This window comes from Motacilla alba, chromosome 5, assembly GCF_015832195.1.
Source record: "Motacilla alba alba isolate MOTALB_02 chromosome 5, Motacilla_alba_V1.0_pri, whole genome shotgun sequence".
Lineage (NCBI taxonomy): Eukaryota > Metazoa > Chordata > Aves > Passeriformes > Motacillidae > Motacilla > Motacilla alba.
In genome coordinates, this window is record NC_052020.1 from 30,806,805 (window position 1) to 30,824,209 (window position 17,405).

Genomic DNA, 17,405 nt, shown 5'->3' on the forward strand with positions numbered 1-17,405 from the left:
CTAGGAGAACTTGATTGAAGCTTTGTCTGTGCTCTGTCGGAATATACTGAGACTCACTGAGCAGATAGGATGCTTTTCTCTATTTGAAATGCATTGTGCACTCTCATCTTGTGATTTCTTTTTCACAGCGTCTTCTTGTTCACTGCTGCTTTGCTCTTGTAGTATTGGTTGTTTCTAGTTTATTTCCAGGTATCTTCAGTATCTGAGTTATTCTACATTCAGGATTTTTGTTAATTCTGCCCTGATCAGGTAACAGAAAGGACCTGTGAACTTTGCATCTTTCCCTTCCAACCAAAAAACATATTAAAAAAAGGCAAATGCACCGACCCCAGTCAACTCAAGTATTCAGCACCCATCTAAAAAATAATTTAAATATTTGCTATCCAGTGAATTCCATCTGTTTTCTGGTGCTAGTCCAACAATGAAAAGTTATTTCTCTTCACATTTTGGTAGCCTTCACATTATAGATTTTTGTAGGAAATGTACAGGATCAGTAGACATCGGATCTTAACTTTTAATCCATGCAACATTATTCTGTGAAGGATGATGAAGGTCTGCCTCTCTCAGCTCCTCATGCTTCTGTCAGACACAGATGTGAAATGCTGCTTCAGAGAGAGGGGGAAAAAATCCTAAAGGGTGTAGTGTTTTGTCATCTCTCAGGACAGCGAGCACGCATGGCATCAATGAGTGGCAGATATGAGCTATTCAAACCAGTCGCTGAACTGACAGGATGACACTTTCATACATAATAGAACCATTAATTATTTCTTCTGATGGACGGCAGTGTGTACTAGAAGAAAAAAGCAGCAGAGGATAATACTAGGTTTGATAGGTTCTCTGTGTTTTAACAGCTTGTCATTAAGAAACAAACCAGGAAAAAACCTGCTCGTTTGGGATATGATCAGGTAAAACAGACCAGAGCTGTTTTGACAGGGTGGATGTCATTCATAGGGTTAAAAACTCCAGTCAGGTTCAGGTCTATTCAAAGCTAGCTTTTTATAAAAAAATATGTTCTAACGGATCTGCTTTAAAAATCATGATTTGTGTTTTGCTTCGTGTAGCCTTTCATTTGGGGAGCTTGGCTGTTGTCTTGTACGTTTTCATTTATAACTTAATTTATAGATTAAACCCACACATTTATTTTTGTTTCTTCTGCAAAAGGGAACCTTAACATTTAAAAAATGTTTTTCACAGGATTCTCTGTATGAAGATTATGTTCAAACTCATTACACATTTTGTATTATAGACACTCACAAATCCATTTCTAATTAATTAAGGAATTTAAATTCTGTGGTTTAATGTCAAGGAACTGCTCTCTCAAGGCTAATATGGAAAAATAGAATATATTTAGAAGAACTCACTTCAGTGTAGCATAAGCCTTCATAAATATAAAGTCTGAGGGATAAAATCTTCATTCACAGTATCAATGTTGTTAAGGGCAGCATATGATTATTGTGGGGAAAATAATGCGATGTTTAGGACTTTTCCTCAAAAAGAGTTTTTTTTTTTTTTCTCCCAGAATCTTCTTTAGTGTAACTTTTCTTTTTAAATTTATTGACAAGAAAATGTTTACAATAAATTTATTTCTTTTTTTTGTTTTCTGTACCTTGAAGGTGAAGAAGAGATAAGATGATGACTCCTTTAAAACCAGGGTGAAATATAAACCCCACCGAAAAGGTGCTGGGAGAAAGGGCTGCTTCTGCTGGTTTGTACTTGTTTACTCTAAGTATGAGGAACTTCTCTCATCACTCATAAGAGGAAAACTTATCTTCATCTTCCTTATTATGGAATGATGGAGATCATCTGGATAAAGCTTTAAAGCTTTTTCTAGTTTATCCAGTCAAAAATAATGAGCACTGTTATGCCCTTATATCGCATCAAATAACTTTTAGAATATTTTTGGTCTCTAGCTTGTATTCTATCTAGATCCAGACCAAATCCAAGCCTGGAAATATATGATGGCTGTAACTTTAAATTTAAGTTGTCAATTTTGTCTCTTTAGATAACAAGTCGAGTTGCCAAGGATACAATGGGTAGATGATAAAAAGTCCATGCTGAAAGTACTGGAATGAGGCATACTTTCTGAAATAATATTAACACTTTCATGATTTTTGTCTTCACATATACAGTCCGTGCCTGGAGTTGGTGCCCAAGCTGAACTGAAAGTGTCCTAAATTTATTACCATATTTCATAAAAGTATTGATTCTTATGAAAACCTCCAAGTTAACTGGAATCTGACAAGGCACAACCTTTGTATTCTCAGATAATCTTTTGGGAGACAAACACTAGCCCGGTCTACTTCCCCCTTTGCAAATCCCAAAACACGGGACTCAAATATCCACTGTGATTTTCCCCTGAAGAAGTCCTGAAGAACAAAATAATTTATACGTGTGTGTATATATATATATATATATATATATATATATATATATATATATCTCACTTTCTTCCCCTCTTCAGGACAAGGTAAAGTGTGCTATGTGTGTGTTAGTATCAGAAGTATTCTGCTGTCTTACACCTGGAGATGAGGATGAGGATAACTTGGATAAAGCAGCATGTTAAAATTTAGAGCATGACAGTAATTCTGACATCTTGATGTGCAACTTCAGTCTGGGATGAGACATGATTGGTGTTAAGAATTCAAACATTGAAGATAAAGGTGGTTAAAATTTTCAACCCTGAATATAGCACAAAGAATCGTGATGTTCTCAAAATCTTTTCTGTTTGGTCAATCTGCAGCAGGAATGAGTTATATATAAGCTGCATGACCAAAGAGTCATATATAACATCTGTGGTGGAGAATGTTGCTGGTATGACTGAAGCAGCAAAAGCTTCAAGCATGCGCCACTGAGCACCTCAAAGGGCTTATATCCATCATGTGACTGGATATCTGCTGTGTCACAGCCAGTGCTGCACTAGGGGACTACTTCCTGACAGAGCTGGGTTATCTTGGACTCACGGGGTGGCCTGATGAGGGATTCCATGTCTATGAATAGCATCAGTTGACTTGAAGTTCTTGCACATCAGTTGACATGAAGTTCTCAGGCCTCTGAGGCAGTAGTAAGGAATCACAGGGCACTGGCTACATCCCTCTACTTTGTTTCATTGGGGTCACAGACCTGTTGTCTTCTGCATAACTTTGTGACAGCGGAAAAGTTAACTTTGTAGTGAGGCAAAAGTCCCAAACTTGGACCGACTTCTGTTTCAGTTCCTATTTTTTTTGAGTGGTCTTATGCACAAAAGACTACTATGTAGCTTTAGTTAACAATAGGTTGAAACTCTGCACCTGAAAATTTGATCTAAGGTGAAGAACGTACTTACCTGCTTTAAGAAGAGTGCTTTTTAAAAGTTGCATAAGAAGTGAGCAGAATGCTTTTTTAAAAACATTTTGCATTTTAAGTGTGTGAGCATTTGATTTGAGCTCACTGAAATTTCATTGCAATCTCACAGTGATATTTAATATTTACTGTATCAAAGCTGGTAGCTTTGCAAATAGTATTAAGCCATGTATTGTCTGTGTTAGTCCATTCACAATTAATAGTTATGGACTCTTCAAGTCCTAAAGGCCAAATATTACCCCCACTGTATGAAAGTAATTTGTCAAATATATTGGAAAAAACATTTTTCTAATAAGACTGAGTGGTCAGTAAAGCTGTATCTCAATGAGCGATTTTTACAAGTTATAAAATGCATCACTAATGTTGTAAATTAATTGCAAATAAATTTGAAAAAACCCTTAAAGAAGACATAGTGTAAGAGAATACTTCTAAGCATTTTCCTTTTTGAGAATTTTATCAGATATTTACCATTTATCTAACAAACAGCTATGCACATGGAAATCCTATTTTTATCTTTTTTCTGAATATTGTCATTCAGCTTTTAGAGAGCTGTAAGATAACCTGCTTCAAGCAAGTTGATAACTAGTGGTTGCTTTTCAGAGAAAAGTGGTGTATTTATCAGGCTTTTTAAATTGCTGAAGAACTAATGTTCTGAAGAAAATGTCATCATTATTTCTGCTTTTGTTGCCTAGAAGTATTTCTTGCCTTTGTGAAAACAATACTCTTTTGCCTTCTTTTATCCCTTTTTTTTTTTTGGGTGGGGGGTTTTGTGTATTTGTTCTGATCTCATATCAATAATTATTGATTAATGCAGATTAAGTAAGTCTCTTCTGTCAATGGAATATTTGATTATCTTCCTCCTAAATGATGTTCATCTGCAAAACTGTATTTTTCAATGTTTAATATAGAATATGTTGTGCCAGAAAATAAAAAACAGTATTCAAAGTTTTAAAATTTTAAAATGGATAATTAACAGAGAATAATTTTTGACTTAAGAATGTGCCAACTTGAATCTTAAAATTATTTTTAATTTAGCAGCAATATCTGTTAGTTCTCAGTGAAAGTAGATACTTAGGCATTTCTTAAAATTGATTCTCTTCTCATTAAATGACTATTTCCCATAGCCTGGAAAATTATATAGATCAACAAGCTCAGAAGAGAAATGGAAGGAGTTAGCTTAGAAGAAAAGGCATTTTTGTTACCTAGGAAATGAGTGAGTAAAAGTACTTAGCACAACTCTTTATCATGTCAGACATCTGAGGACTTTTGTGTTTCCTAGATTTTAGTAAAGGCAGTAAAGCTAGACTTGAGAGAAAGTGGCTTTAATATGAAATTCTTTGAAAAGAAGAGAAACAATTTGTTTTCTACTTTTCAAGTCAAAGTATTGCTAGTAGATGAATTTGGACAGAATGCTATAATAAAAATGTGTACCACTACTCCTAATAATGATAATTTAACATTATTTCTATTGCTGTTGGTTGCTACTGACATTTTGTTGGAAATTTTTTTCAGCGAAATTTTAAATTTTGCAAGAATAACACTTGCATTTAATTTTTTTTTATTTTTTTGGGGGGGAAAGATAACTGGGGTGCTGGCACAGATTCTAATGAACTTGTTTTAAAAATCATACTTTGAGTATTTTTGTGTATTAAAAGTTGACTGCCCTGGTATGTTTTTTCTCCCATTATTTCAATATTAGAAACAGCCAAAGATTTCTGCTTTTGTGTAACACAGTGTTAGGAAGGGTAAGTCATGATTGTTTCACAAGTATATGAGCTTGAATTATATTTTTAATCACATTTTAATTAATGGATCAGTATTTGTGAATGCACTGTCTGTTTGATTCAGCCAAATTACAGCAGGTTGCTATTCAGATTGGTAACAAATTATGGAACAGTTTTGAAGACTGAGCAGTTTTGCATAATTGTTGTTTTTTAACTTGTGTTATCTGATGAATATGTGCTCACCAGATGTTGGCCAGATATCTTTCAATAGACTCTATTTTTTAGACTGTTTATGAACAAAATGGATTATGACCTTCAGTTTGTTTTGGATTTTACACTATTTTGGCAGCCCTACTTCTCACCTGTGTTAAAGGCAAATTTTGCAGGCTTTTTTTGGGTTGTTTGATTGTTTATTTTGTTTTGTTTTGTTTTTTTGTAACGGTAAGGAGCAATAACACTGTGACCACAAAATTTGAAAGAGTTTGTGGGGGACCATGTAAAAGATTTTGAAGTTTTGCTTATGCATATTCTTCCTTTCTCAGTTTGATCTTTCTAGTTGCCATAACAACTTCATAATAGCAGCACATTTGCTGCTGTAGTTAAGGTTGTGTCAGCACTTCCATTATAAGCTACTGTTTTCAGGAATTTCTAATTTATTCACAGACTTAAAAATGGCATACAGTACGTCTATGTAATTGGTTTTAATGTATGGTACCAACTTTGTGAAAGCTGCTGTTGTCTGAGCTCTGATGGCATGTATAAAATAGCATATTGTTCCAAGTGGGTTTTTTTATTTTCTTTTTTTTTTTTTACTGAGAAGCAGCAAAACATTTTTAGTCTAAAATTAATTTTGACTGGTTCCCATCTGCCAGAGGTATGAGAATCAACATGTTCTTTTGCTCTACCACAATGCCCCATCACGCCTGTATCCAGTTAGACCCATCTGTTCCTGTTAGTTAAAAGGTTAGTGTGAACATGGCACTTTTCTGGGAAGCAGGAAAATGATAACCTTTTTAATAACAGAGTTTCATGTCTCATTAAGAAATAAGTGTTGGACATCTTCAATACTTTTATAATTATTTTTATGTTAAATAAAGACTAGCAATGTTAAGTGGTGGATGATTTTTGAAAGGCAGGAAGTAGAGGGTGAGTCTGTTTCTAGTATTGAAAGAAGTCAGTTATTCCTTGTAGATGCACTTCCTGTTATACAGTTTTAGCAGGGAATTGAGCATAACTACGATACAACTTTCTGAAATCTGGAAAATGTTTAACCTGGGAAACATGTCAAAGCACTTCCATAATTTGCTGAAGGTGTTCTGTAACTCCTTGAGTGGTTTCACTAAGCCTGTGATAAGGGGGTCTTTTAAAGACAAGATTTCACCCAAGTAGATTCTAGGGGTTTTATTCAAACACATTTATTTCAGGCAAATTTACAAGGCACAGCACAAACTTGCTGCCCTGGATAATTATGAATTATATGCTTGTGAGGATTCATGGGATTTTTGTTTGCTTTCTTTTCTGCCTATTTATTGCCAAATGTATTGCAAGACACTTGCCCCTAAAACAAAATTATGTGGTTTTGCTGTAGGAGACAGTATAACAGTATGTTACAAAAAAAGCCCCAAAACTTTCATACTCTTTTTAATCCCAAATTGCTTTTTGTTTACTTTGAAGTCTTCACTTACATAAAATTACTTAAAATTGAAGCTTGTTTTTATTTTCTTTAGTTATTCTACAGTTCTACTTAACTGTAATAAAATATAGTGGCAGCTATTTAGACATTAGTATCACCTTGGTTGATGTTTGTAAAACTTCAGCAACAGCATGTAAACCTTAAAAGAAAGACTAATTAGATTTGAACGGTCTGTAGTAATCACAGCTGTTCATTTCAAAGGTAAATTTGTTTGATTTTTGCTCTTAAAGGAAAATATATCTAATTTAATCATCCTAGTTACAAAGTATTTGTTTAAGTATATCTTATTCTGAAGAAAGATTGTAGGTACTTCTCAACCGAGAGTGTAAATAGTTTTTTAGAAGCTCATTGATGCCTTCAGCACAGGCTTCCTCTTTGATTCTAGACAGGTGAAATATTCAGCCTGGATATCCTATATCCAAATACTTCATTGCCCTTTTATTGTTTCACTTCTTAATATGTTTTCCACTTCCCTGCCAGAATTGGTTTAATTGTTAACTGTTTTCTATAGCATGGCTTTGAAAACATATTCAGAAAATTGCTTTTGAGAGCTTTTTCCCAACTGAGTATGACTTAACAGCCAAAACACTATAAATGTTGCAAGAAAACCCACTTAATTGCTCCATAAAAAATTATTTTGGAAATGCTACATTATTATGGTATTTGCAAATGGCATTTCTTTTTCTAGGTTTTACAGAAGTCTGCATTTGAACTTCTGCATTTGTTCTGCAGTTGTACTTCTATCATATTTTGTTAGTTTCTCCATTCCCTGAATTCATGGAGCTTTGCTTTTCTGAGGTTTCTTAGATCTGGAGGATTAATTTTAAATTTAAGCATGAAGGGTTTGTTGCTTTCTAGATTCTGTGTCCTGTCGTGATTCTCATTGTAAAAGATATTGTCCTTTCTGTGATAAGTAAGAATTAATGGAAAATTTTGCATCCTTTGCAGACTTCATAGCTGTGAGAAGTTACTCTGTCTCATCTCTGCAGCTCTTCATAGGGGTAAATATCTGAACACAATCCTATCTTGATATTAGCTTGATGCTGTTCTTCAATAGTACACTTCAGATGAGAGGAATCATGGAAAGGAGTTCTTTAATGTTGCAGGCTTTGGGTAAACTGTAGTCTGTCTACATTTACTTTGAAATTGGTAACACAGTTCTCTGGAGCTGTTGAACTTATCTTAGTTAAAAGGTTTTGCTAGAAATCCTCTGAAAGATCTCCCTTTTTTTCAGTGACAGGGTGAAAAATAAGGTTTGATGTCAGTTGCATCTCAGAACAGCAGTATAAAACTAATAGTATTAATATTGTCTGGATTGTTGGGATAAGTTGTTGCAAAAGCTTTTCTTTTTTCCAAACACGTGCTATGTTGATCTTCAATATATTAGAGTTTAGGTAGGGGAAGTATATGTTTATGAAGGGAAGATTTAAATGGAAGTACAGATCAGTATTTGTATTTTTATTAAAGCCCATGGTTTGCAAATTGTATAAGCTATTATCTGTAAATGCCTAGGTACAGCTTGTTTCCATAAAGCAATCAGCAATAGGTCCTCTTTCTTCTTACTTCATGTCTTATATAATTTTGAAAACAGTTCCCTTAAAAATTATTATGTGGTTGCAAAATTACTGAAATTGAAAAAGCTTTTTGGACATTCACTGATGTAAAATATTGTGTCCTTTTTTTCTAATAGATAAATGTTAATTTCACTGAAATTCTATCGGTCAGCCTTTAGTTGAACTAAGGTTCAAATTTTAAGTTTCAGATTTATCTGAAAGGTTATTAGTTTCCTGTAAGTTTTTTCCTAGGTTAACTAATATTGTTTGTGAGCCATATGTGTAGACGTCACCCAGCAGATAGTCATGTGTCTGAAGAACACATGCCTGTAATTCAGGTGGTTTCATAATGATCTTGTGTGCTTCATTCTCTGTCTTGTGATGTGACAAATGAGTTTGATGTTTGTATTCTGCAGAAGGGCAGAGCCATCCCACAAAAGACACAAAACTTGCTAGTTTCCCAGTAAGAGAGGAATGATCTCTGAACTCTTCCAGGAGAGGTAGAAAACCTCAGTAATCTTCCTGCTGTATTGCTGCTTTCATACATGTTTTATTCAGGAAAAGGAAGTACTTTTTTCCTTCTTTCAGATTGTATGCAGGTTTTTCTAAAGACTCATTTTATAAGCTTTTTTCAAGTGAAATCTGTACACAAAAATATAATTTGAACTTGCCTAACAATTAGGACACAATTAAGGACTACTGCAGTGGTATAGTTTAAGATCTAGCCCATTAAGTAATGAATTCATTATAGTAAAGATACTGGAATTTAGTTTGCTTTTCCAAATTCTCTGTTACTGTCCAGTCAATTAAGTAACCTTTTATGGTTTATGCATTTAATCCTATCATTTTACTTGTTTGAAAGCATCTACTGGAGCCTTTGCCAGGACTAAGAATTAATGAAGTAATGAATTCACTGTCGCAGGCTGCTTAAAAGCTGGTTCTAACAATAGGTAAGGAAGTCTAAAGCAGAAAGGAATCCAGCTCCCTTTTGGAAGGGGAATATCAATGAATCAGGTTCCACTGAGAGAGCACACTGGAAGGTGTGCACTCCAAAAAAATCAGGAAAGATGAGAAACTTACAAATGTCTCTCTATCATAACTGCATTATTTTGCTGGTTTTTTATAGATGTAGGGGCATTCTTTTCTGAGATTCATTCTTTTGCATTTTAGTCAGCACTTCACTATTCAACTGAAGAATCCTGGGAACTGAAGTTTCTCTGCTCACTTGTGGAGCAGGGACTGGGATTGTGTCTCAGAAGGAGGATGTTCTGGTTGGTTTTGGTGTTTGGTTGAGGGTTTTTTCCTATCCTGAGGATTCACTCCAGCATCATTGGCAAATGGGGGAAAAACCTTTATAACTATTTGTGACAGATTCCACTTAACTCTCTTTCATTTCATTTTAAAATTTTAGAATTTTGAGGAAGATTGTATTTTGAGACCTCATGTTTCTTTTAGAATTTCAAGGATGTTGTATTTTCAGGATAAACTAATCTCAATGCAATGCAATGCATATCTGTTTGCATGCTGAGTGTTTTAATTATGCTCCGTTACAATTTCTTAAATTGCATTTTTGAAAGTTTGTCAAGTAAAAATGTCCTAGGAGAGAATTAGCCTCTTGCTGAGTAGTGCTGGGGTGATGCAGATAGCATCTTCACACACCTATTTGGCATGCAATTCTGGTTTTGCCACTGAAACTACAGGTCAAAAAGTGTACCTTTACACCTTGGTGTCCAATGCTTCTTTCTTCCTCTGGATTAGGAATGTACAGTAGGGAAGACCCAATAACTTTTAATAATTATCTGGTTATTTAAATATACTTTAATGCAATTATTTTCCATTTCCATTCAGCTGTGGACTATGCAAATATATACTTTGTTTTTTCATTATGTGCTTTTTTGAGTGACTCAATGTATGAATGCATTTGTCAGCTGGATTATGAGTATCATGCTTTATGCCTTATTCAGCTTTGTTAAGGAATCTCTGTCTTTTTTTCCAATCACAAAGACGTCAAGTCTCAGAGGGGAGCACAAGACTCATGCTTCTGTGATTTGTCACATGGTCTCCTGCCACACTGCAGGAATCCTGCATAATGACAGCAAAAGACTCCTGTCACAGTACCCTTCTGTCAGCTCACGTGCTGACAGAAAGCGTGCTTGGGTAGAAGAGGAAAGATTTGCAGACCAGAGAGGCATGGCCATCAAGAGCTGGGTGAGAGGCAACAGGGCTGTGCAGAAGCACAGAGGAAGCCTCAGGCACAATCTTGCAGCTGTGGTACCTGCAGGACAACATGTGTCTCACATGAGCAGGTACAGATAGATGTCTGCATCATCAGTGAACAGAATTGCCCATTCCCATTGTTGTGCCTAATGCATACAACTTCTGCCTTTGATTCTGGTATACTTCAGAGAACTGCTTTTTGGGAAAAAACTGTCTTATTGATTGCCACTTCAAAATAGAGATGAACATTAAAATTCAATGCTTGCAAAATAATACATCTATGCAGTTAAAATCTCTCTTATGGAGACATGACTACTTGTGAGATGGGAAGAAACAGGAAGTTAAGCTGTGGTTTTGTTCATCCAGAAACTTTGAGTATCTTCAGAAAAGTCAGGCATTGCTTCCTGCTGGGTATTTGAATGGTGTTCCCTGAAATCTATCCTCAGATGGAATAGGCTGGGTATGCAGAGTGAAGCTTTGTTGTTCTGTCCTTTGTCTTTGTAGGAGATTTTTTTCACCTGCCTCTTGAGGAATAGCATATCTTCCCTGTCACCTGTTTTCTACAATTTTAATTCATTTTTTGGGAATAGTCATCAAGGACCATTTTTCCCTTTCCTCTGCAGGGAGTGGAGAGTGGGAAGGGTATTGTCTCCAAAAATCACAGTTGTTTCTTATGTGCAGCCAGCCAATGATCAACTATCAAAAATTTTTACTATTTGTACATTTTAGCAAACAAGGGAATTAGTGTTCATTAGCTACAAATTGCATAGTTTTCTAATTTATTAGTATTCTATCTTATGTTGGTTAATGATTCTCTCATTCCCCATGCTGATTACTCCACATGCTCAGGCTTTCTCTTTTTTTGAGTTGGTGTGTTTCTTGTTCCAGTGGTCACAATCCCCCCTGCTGGAATTACCATTTAGGCAGTTGGAGCCCATTTCAGCACAGTTGCTGGGTTGGGTTTATTCGCTTCTTCCTTACCTTGGGAGCTCTGCCAGGTGGTCTATAAATTCTGCATTCTTTGTGTCCACTTTCAGTGGGCATCCTACTTCCCAAGCCTTGTTAGCCTCCCGCTAGGTCTGAGATTGCTGAAGCATGTCCAGCTTGGTACCTTAACAAGGCAATTCTACCAACAAGTAATTTGTGTTTCTAACTCATGGATGTCACTTGGAGCTTGCTTGTTAGCTGCTCTCTGTTTCACGGAATAATAAATCTCCCTTCTTGTTGATTAGGCTTGAAAGCATAAAAAAATCAAAAATCAAAGAACATCCTTTCTTAAAAAGATTTTTACATAGTCCACATTTTGCAACAGTGTTGCAGTATCATGTTTAACAGAAAGACATAAAAATAAGAAAATAAGTCTTAGAATACAGAAATTAACTTTTATCTGGGTGCTTTAGCTCTTATTTGACTGGTCCAGGATGTGTAAAAAATTACCTTCTAGAAGCAAATGGGATCTGTGAAACAGCTGCATGCTTTTCAGTAGCTTTAGGAACAATTAATAATGAGAGAAATTTCATGCACTTTATCAATCAGTGAGATTCTAAAAATATTTGAGACTATTTTGTTTATTAGTTGGGACAGTTTACAGACAGTTCAGTGCCCTTTTTTTTCTTCTTTTTTTTAAAAAATATCATTCATTGAGTGTATGGATAGATATTCATGCTTCAGAGACTTCCTTTTTCATCATCCAGTTTCCTGTTATCTCAGTAAAAACTGCTGCAAAAAATGTCTTAAATCTATTAAAAAATATCTTGAAAATTATATGGCTGACAGCATTTTCTGCCTAGGAGAAAAGAAGTGCTGTTTGTTTAATGAATTAAAGATGACATTTACCTCCAACAGCCAAAGAAATGCTGCTATCTGTAGAAACACCTTGATTAACAATCTTGACTTTGAAACTGGTCCAAATGTGGGTGGCTGAGTACAAAATGGACCCTCTGTTATAAAACATGGTTTCTTTTAATCAGGTGATCTACTTCTGAAAATAAAAGAGGTGATGAATATTCTGCTAGTATAACAGAAAATAGTTGTGTAATTGTAATGAGGCTCATTATAAAAGTATGTCAAACATGTTGATTTAGACATTTCATTTCTTCTATATGTGTTCCAATTCACTGTAATCTTCTATGCGGACCATGCTGATAGGACAACTTCAAAATTTATTGAGCATTTTGAGGTAATCCACCTATACAAAAATACATTCAAAAATGTTAAATTATGTCTGTTAAAGAGTGGAAACTATATATGCCCATTTGGAAGTCTTTTATTGGATGTTCTTGAGGTAGTGTTCTTTCTTTGGTGAGACAAATGTTCAGAAAAATTACATTGGAGTAATCAAATATAGGAGGTTAGTCTCAGGTAAGTCTTAGTTTTGTGTTACTTATAGTGACTTTGAAATAATATTTCATGTAAATTTTATAGTTTATACTTTTATAATACTATAGCCTTGTAGTGAATGTGAGGGCTGCTTCTCTAGTGAATAGTGATGAATGATGATATTTATTGATAGTAATGGATATGATTTTAATGGGCAGTATTTTATGAAAATAATGGAATATAAAGGAGAAAGGTATTGAAAGTTGAAAGTAAATGTAGAATTTAGAATTTATTCCTTGTCTTGAAGCTGCAGGGTTTTTCTACTTTTTAAACAAATCAAGATTTTAATGAAGCTTTGTTTTATGGCATTCAGTTACAAAAACTTTAGTGGTAGAGTTTCAGGCGGCTTGCTGCTGGGAATTCTTTGAAAGAGATGTTGCCTAGATAGTGATTTTTTTTTTTTTTTATGATGTTCTTAAATAGAAATGGTGATGCCACTAGTGGAATCTACTAAGGAAACCAGATTTTAAAAAAATCAGTTCATCTATACTATTTGTTAATAAAAATAAGAAATTAAATTATAGGAAACTGTAATATTTCTTCTGTAAGTATGAAAGGCACAATTCTTTTCTGGTGTAACTGATTGCATTTTAACAGCAGTAATGCCCATCTGCTTCTCAGGGTTTCTTGGCAACTTCAGTGCACTAGAAATTATAAATGCTTTAAATGATACTGCAAGTTGTATAATTTTGTTTTACTAAAGCCCTTATTGGAACACACTGTTCTAACAAAGTGTAACTAGATATAATATGTATTTATACTTTTTTGGTGAGTTTGGCGTGGAATTTTTTCAACATTTATGATTAAATAAATCTCTTAGAAGCGCTGGCACTCGACACAGAAAAGTGAGCTGTCATAAATCGCGTCTATTATATTGTAAAATATTATTTCATTGGGGTTGTGTCATTTCATATCGAATGGATTAATTTATTGTCCAGGTAGACATTTATGGTAATTCTGTTTATCCTGATGAAAAATCAGATGACAGAGGGTCTTTGCTGTAATTATTCTGCTCTTCCCTTTTTTGTTTTACTGATCCATAACTGTCATTTTGGTGGAAAACATGGGAAAACTGAGAGAGTTAAGATTGGAGAAAAAAAAGAAAAAGAAAATGGACACTTCAAACTAAAAAAAAAACCAAAAAAACAACGGAACCACACTACAGAAAATCTGAATTTGGCCTGGGAAAGAGATTACCCAGCAATTTGTTAACACTTTACATGTCTGTTTGATACTTCTGATAAGGGTCAAAGCAATTAGATGATTCTGGTGTCATCAAGGAACAGAATAAGAGTCTGCTGTGGTAAAAAGAAGCAGTGGAAGCACACCAAGGATTTACCATAATAGTAATTGAAGATGACATTATTTTCTAATTATCTCTGCTACTACTTGTGTTGTTGGTTTTTGAATAAAATGAGAAAAGCAATTGCCCTGCTGCTGAGCAGGGAGGAAAGTTGCTAACAGGTGAAAGCAGGAAAATGAATGCTTTGAATATCTTCTTTTTTGCATAAGTTCACACTAAATAGATCCTCTCTGACTGGATAGCTAACATATTTTTAACAGCACTTGGAAGTGGGTTTTATTAGAGAATTCTGGAAATATTATCTATTTCAAATTTCCATGTAGTTGAAGTAATATTAGGGAGGAGGGAGTATCCTTCCTCTATTGTTTCACTTTGCCTTAGGCAGCTATTTGTCACAAGTCATGGAGGTGAGATACAGTGTGATTGACCATGAGTCTGAATAAGTGCAACCATTCTTATGTTGTAAAAAAACCAATATTAAATAGGGGATCTAGTCTTGGTATGTTTGACTATCTTTGTATGTTAGATGTTTAGACACCAGGAAGAGTTTCTTCATGAAAGGGGTTGTTAAGCATTGGAACAGACTGCCCAGGGAGGTAGTGTTCAAGAAATGACTGGACATGGCACTTAGTGCTGTGGTCTAGTTGACAAAGTGGTGATCAGTCAAAAGTTGGACTTGATAATCAATTTTCTCAAAATAGTGTTCTTTTCTTGTGGCATATAAAATATTACTGTATCACGGAAAGTTGAAAGAAGAAATGTCTGAGGCAACTGGCAATCCTAGAAATGACCAATTATATTTCTTCACTGTTTCTCTTCATGGTCTACTTTTTAAAGACTTATTTCAGTCTCAGATTGGTTATATTGTCATTTTATTAAATCTTCTTTGAGTTAATAACCTGTAATGCAGTGAGCATGATTTAAATTGTACTCTTGATTGTAATAAAGAGTACAAGTATCATGGTGATCAAATAAAATCAAATTATATACTGGACTTCTAGATGACTGTGTGATTATCATATTTTTAAATTTTTGTTACAAAGCTATAAATAATAATAATGTATTGAAATTTTTATTAGAAATTAGGAGCAATACCTCTTGTCAGTTGTGTCCATTTAAGTGATTTACTTTAGATTTAGCACTTATATTTGTATCAAAAATAGAATATATTCTATGTAAGAATGAAAATTCATTGAGTTTGTCTCTGAAGAAGAAATCTACCCTGAAAAGATCTCTCTTCTTCCTCATGGCTCCAACCATAACTCAAACCAAAAGACCTGTGTCTTATTGTGTGTATGCGTTCTGGTGCATTTGGCAAGTATCTTTCAGCTGTAATGAGGACCAGGGTCACTACTGCTTCCACAGCTTGCTTGAAATACAGGCATTAATGGTTGTGTTTCAATAAATACTAACTAAAAGGGGAACATAAGAGTAAAAATGTATTTAATGCTTCATTACTTACTCTACTCCCTTGAGTTTTTAAAATGCTTTAGTTTGAAAAAACTTTGATAGACATTGTTTCTGCTATACTTGTGTTCCCAGAAATGCTTAAATGTGACTATGTATGGCAACCTTCCTATTTGCCATTTGTATGTTTAAAAGGGACAAATGAATTAACAAAAAAAATGGAATTTCTCCATTTGGGGATTTAATAAACTTGTGCACTTTGGACTAAGTCTCAATAACTTCAAGGTTAAAGATAAAATTCTCTAAGCAGGTGTGTGTGTATGTGAAGAATTGTCTTTGCATGAGAAATCATGCTGAATATATATATATACACAATATATTTATCTTTGTCTAATGATATATATTTTCTTTTTCCTGAGTCTTCTGCTGATTATACGGAAAAAGTGAATAATTCACATGAAGTACTAACACAGAATCCTAATAAAATACAAACCCAAACAAGTAGGAGGTAAGTTCAGGATGCATTCTCTATTTCTGCATCTATTCATGCAGAATTTAGGCAAGTTGCTTGTTCTGGTATGAATTGCATGTGAGATTAATCCAATTAAAACCCAGGCAATATCTGTAGTAGAGCAAAATGGAAGAATAAAAAAGAAAAGGTTGGTGCAGTCTGATCCTCTCCTCTTGTAACTGGTATCTATAATTGTGTATAAATGAGAGTCTGTTAGGACTGTAAATATGCTTTTCCTTTCTGACACGTTTCCTGCCTGTTGCTTGGTTACCAGTACTTTGCCACACATACATTACATACATGGAAGGTATTAGCTCATTCTTCTGTCTTCACTCTTTGAGCTTTAGTGCGGAGATACATGATCAAAATTCATGATTGTATTTCTCTGCCTCTAGCTGTTAAGGGTTAAATGACTTATCATTCTAGGAGATTTAGAAGTGGTTATGCATAATTTATTAATTTCATATGGAAGAATAAGCCATTCCACTATATATGTATGAGTCTTTCCGAGTAGTTTTGATTTTTTCCCCTTTTTTAGAAAGTAAGATTCTTTACTAGTTGCTATGAAACAGCTGAATGACTTACCATAAACTGTCATCATGACCTTTTCCAATGATGGTAGTCTTTGCCATTTCCCCTCTAACTTGAACACAGTATGATGTTGGTGTCAGGACCACTACAGAATGACACACAGTATTTTAAGTATTTCTGTGGTGTCTGTCACCATGGTATCTGTTAGCTTTCAACCAAGTGGAATGATGGGGTAAAGAATGCAGGTTAATATATATTTAACTGCCTGATTTTAATGCAGGTTAATATATATTTAACTGCCTGATTTTAAAATTTCCCCGTGAACGGTCATGGAAGTAGGAAATGGAATTAAGAGATTGTCATTGAATAGATGAACACAAGAGTAGTCATACTCCCTCTATCTTGTCTCTTCTCCTCAAAAAGAAAGGCTTAATACTTGATTTGTAAATTGTGTACCTGAGTCAAACAGGCAAAAATGGAAATAAGTTGAAAAAATTCTTTAATGTCAGTTGAGGGTATATTAATAGAATGATTGTAACTTGAGCAGTCTAGAGTTTTTAAATGAGACTTCAATGCACTGCATTGGGTTTTCTTAAAGTATTTTTTTTCTGTACATCTTAATATTGGTAGCCATTTTATAATTTCCATAATGTTGACTGATACTTGTTACCAGTGTGCCATTTTACAGTAATTTCTGAAGCAAGTACGTCTTGGACTATCAGGTGTTGGAAGAGTAATGCCGTAGTGG

General features: G+C 34.5%; 2 protein-coding genes across 8 annotated transcripts in view; one reads left to right on the forward strand and one right to left on the reverse strand.

Annotated features, from left to right (window-relative positions):
• CHRM5 (cholinergic receptor muscarinic 5) overlaps positions 1 to 17,405 on the reverse strand; it is an 83,674-nt gene that overhangs the window by 46,999 nt on the left and 19,270 nt on the right. For all 7 annotated transcript variants that reach the window (XR_005257207.1, XM_038139168.1, XM_038139167.1 and 4 more), the window contains exon 1: positions 1 to 17,405. This exon is cut by the window's right edge and continues 19,270 nt beyond it. The gene's annotated coding sequence lies outside the window, so the exon portion shown is untranslated.
• The window catches only part of AVEN (apoptosis and caspase activation inhibitor), an 85,974-nt gene that overhangs the window by 37,664 nt on the left and 30,905 nt on the right, over positions 1 to 17,405 (forward strand). The window lies entirely within an intron of this gene.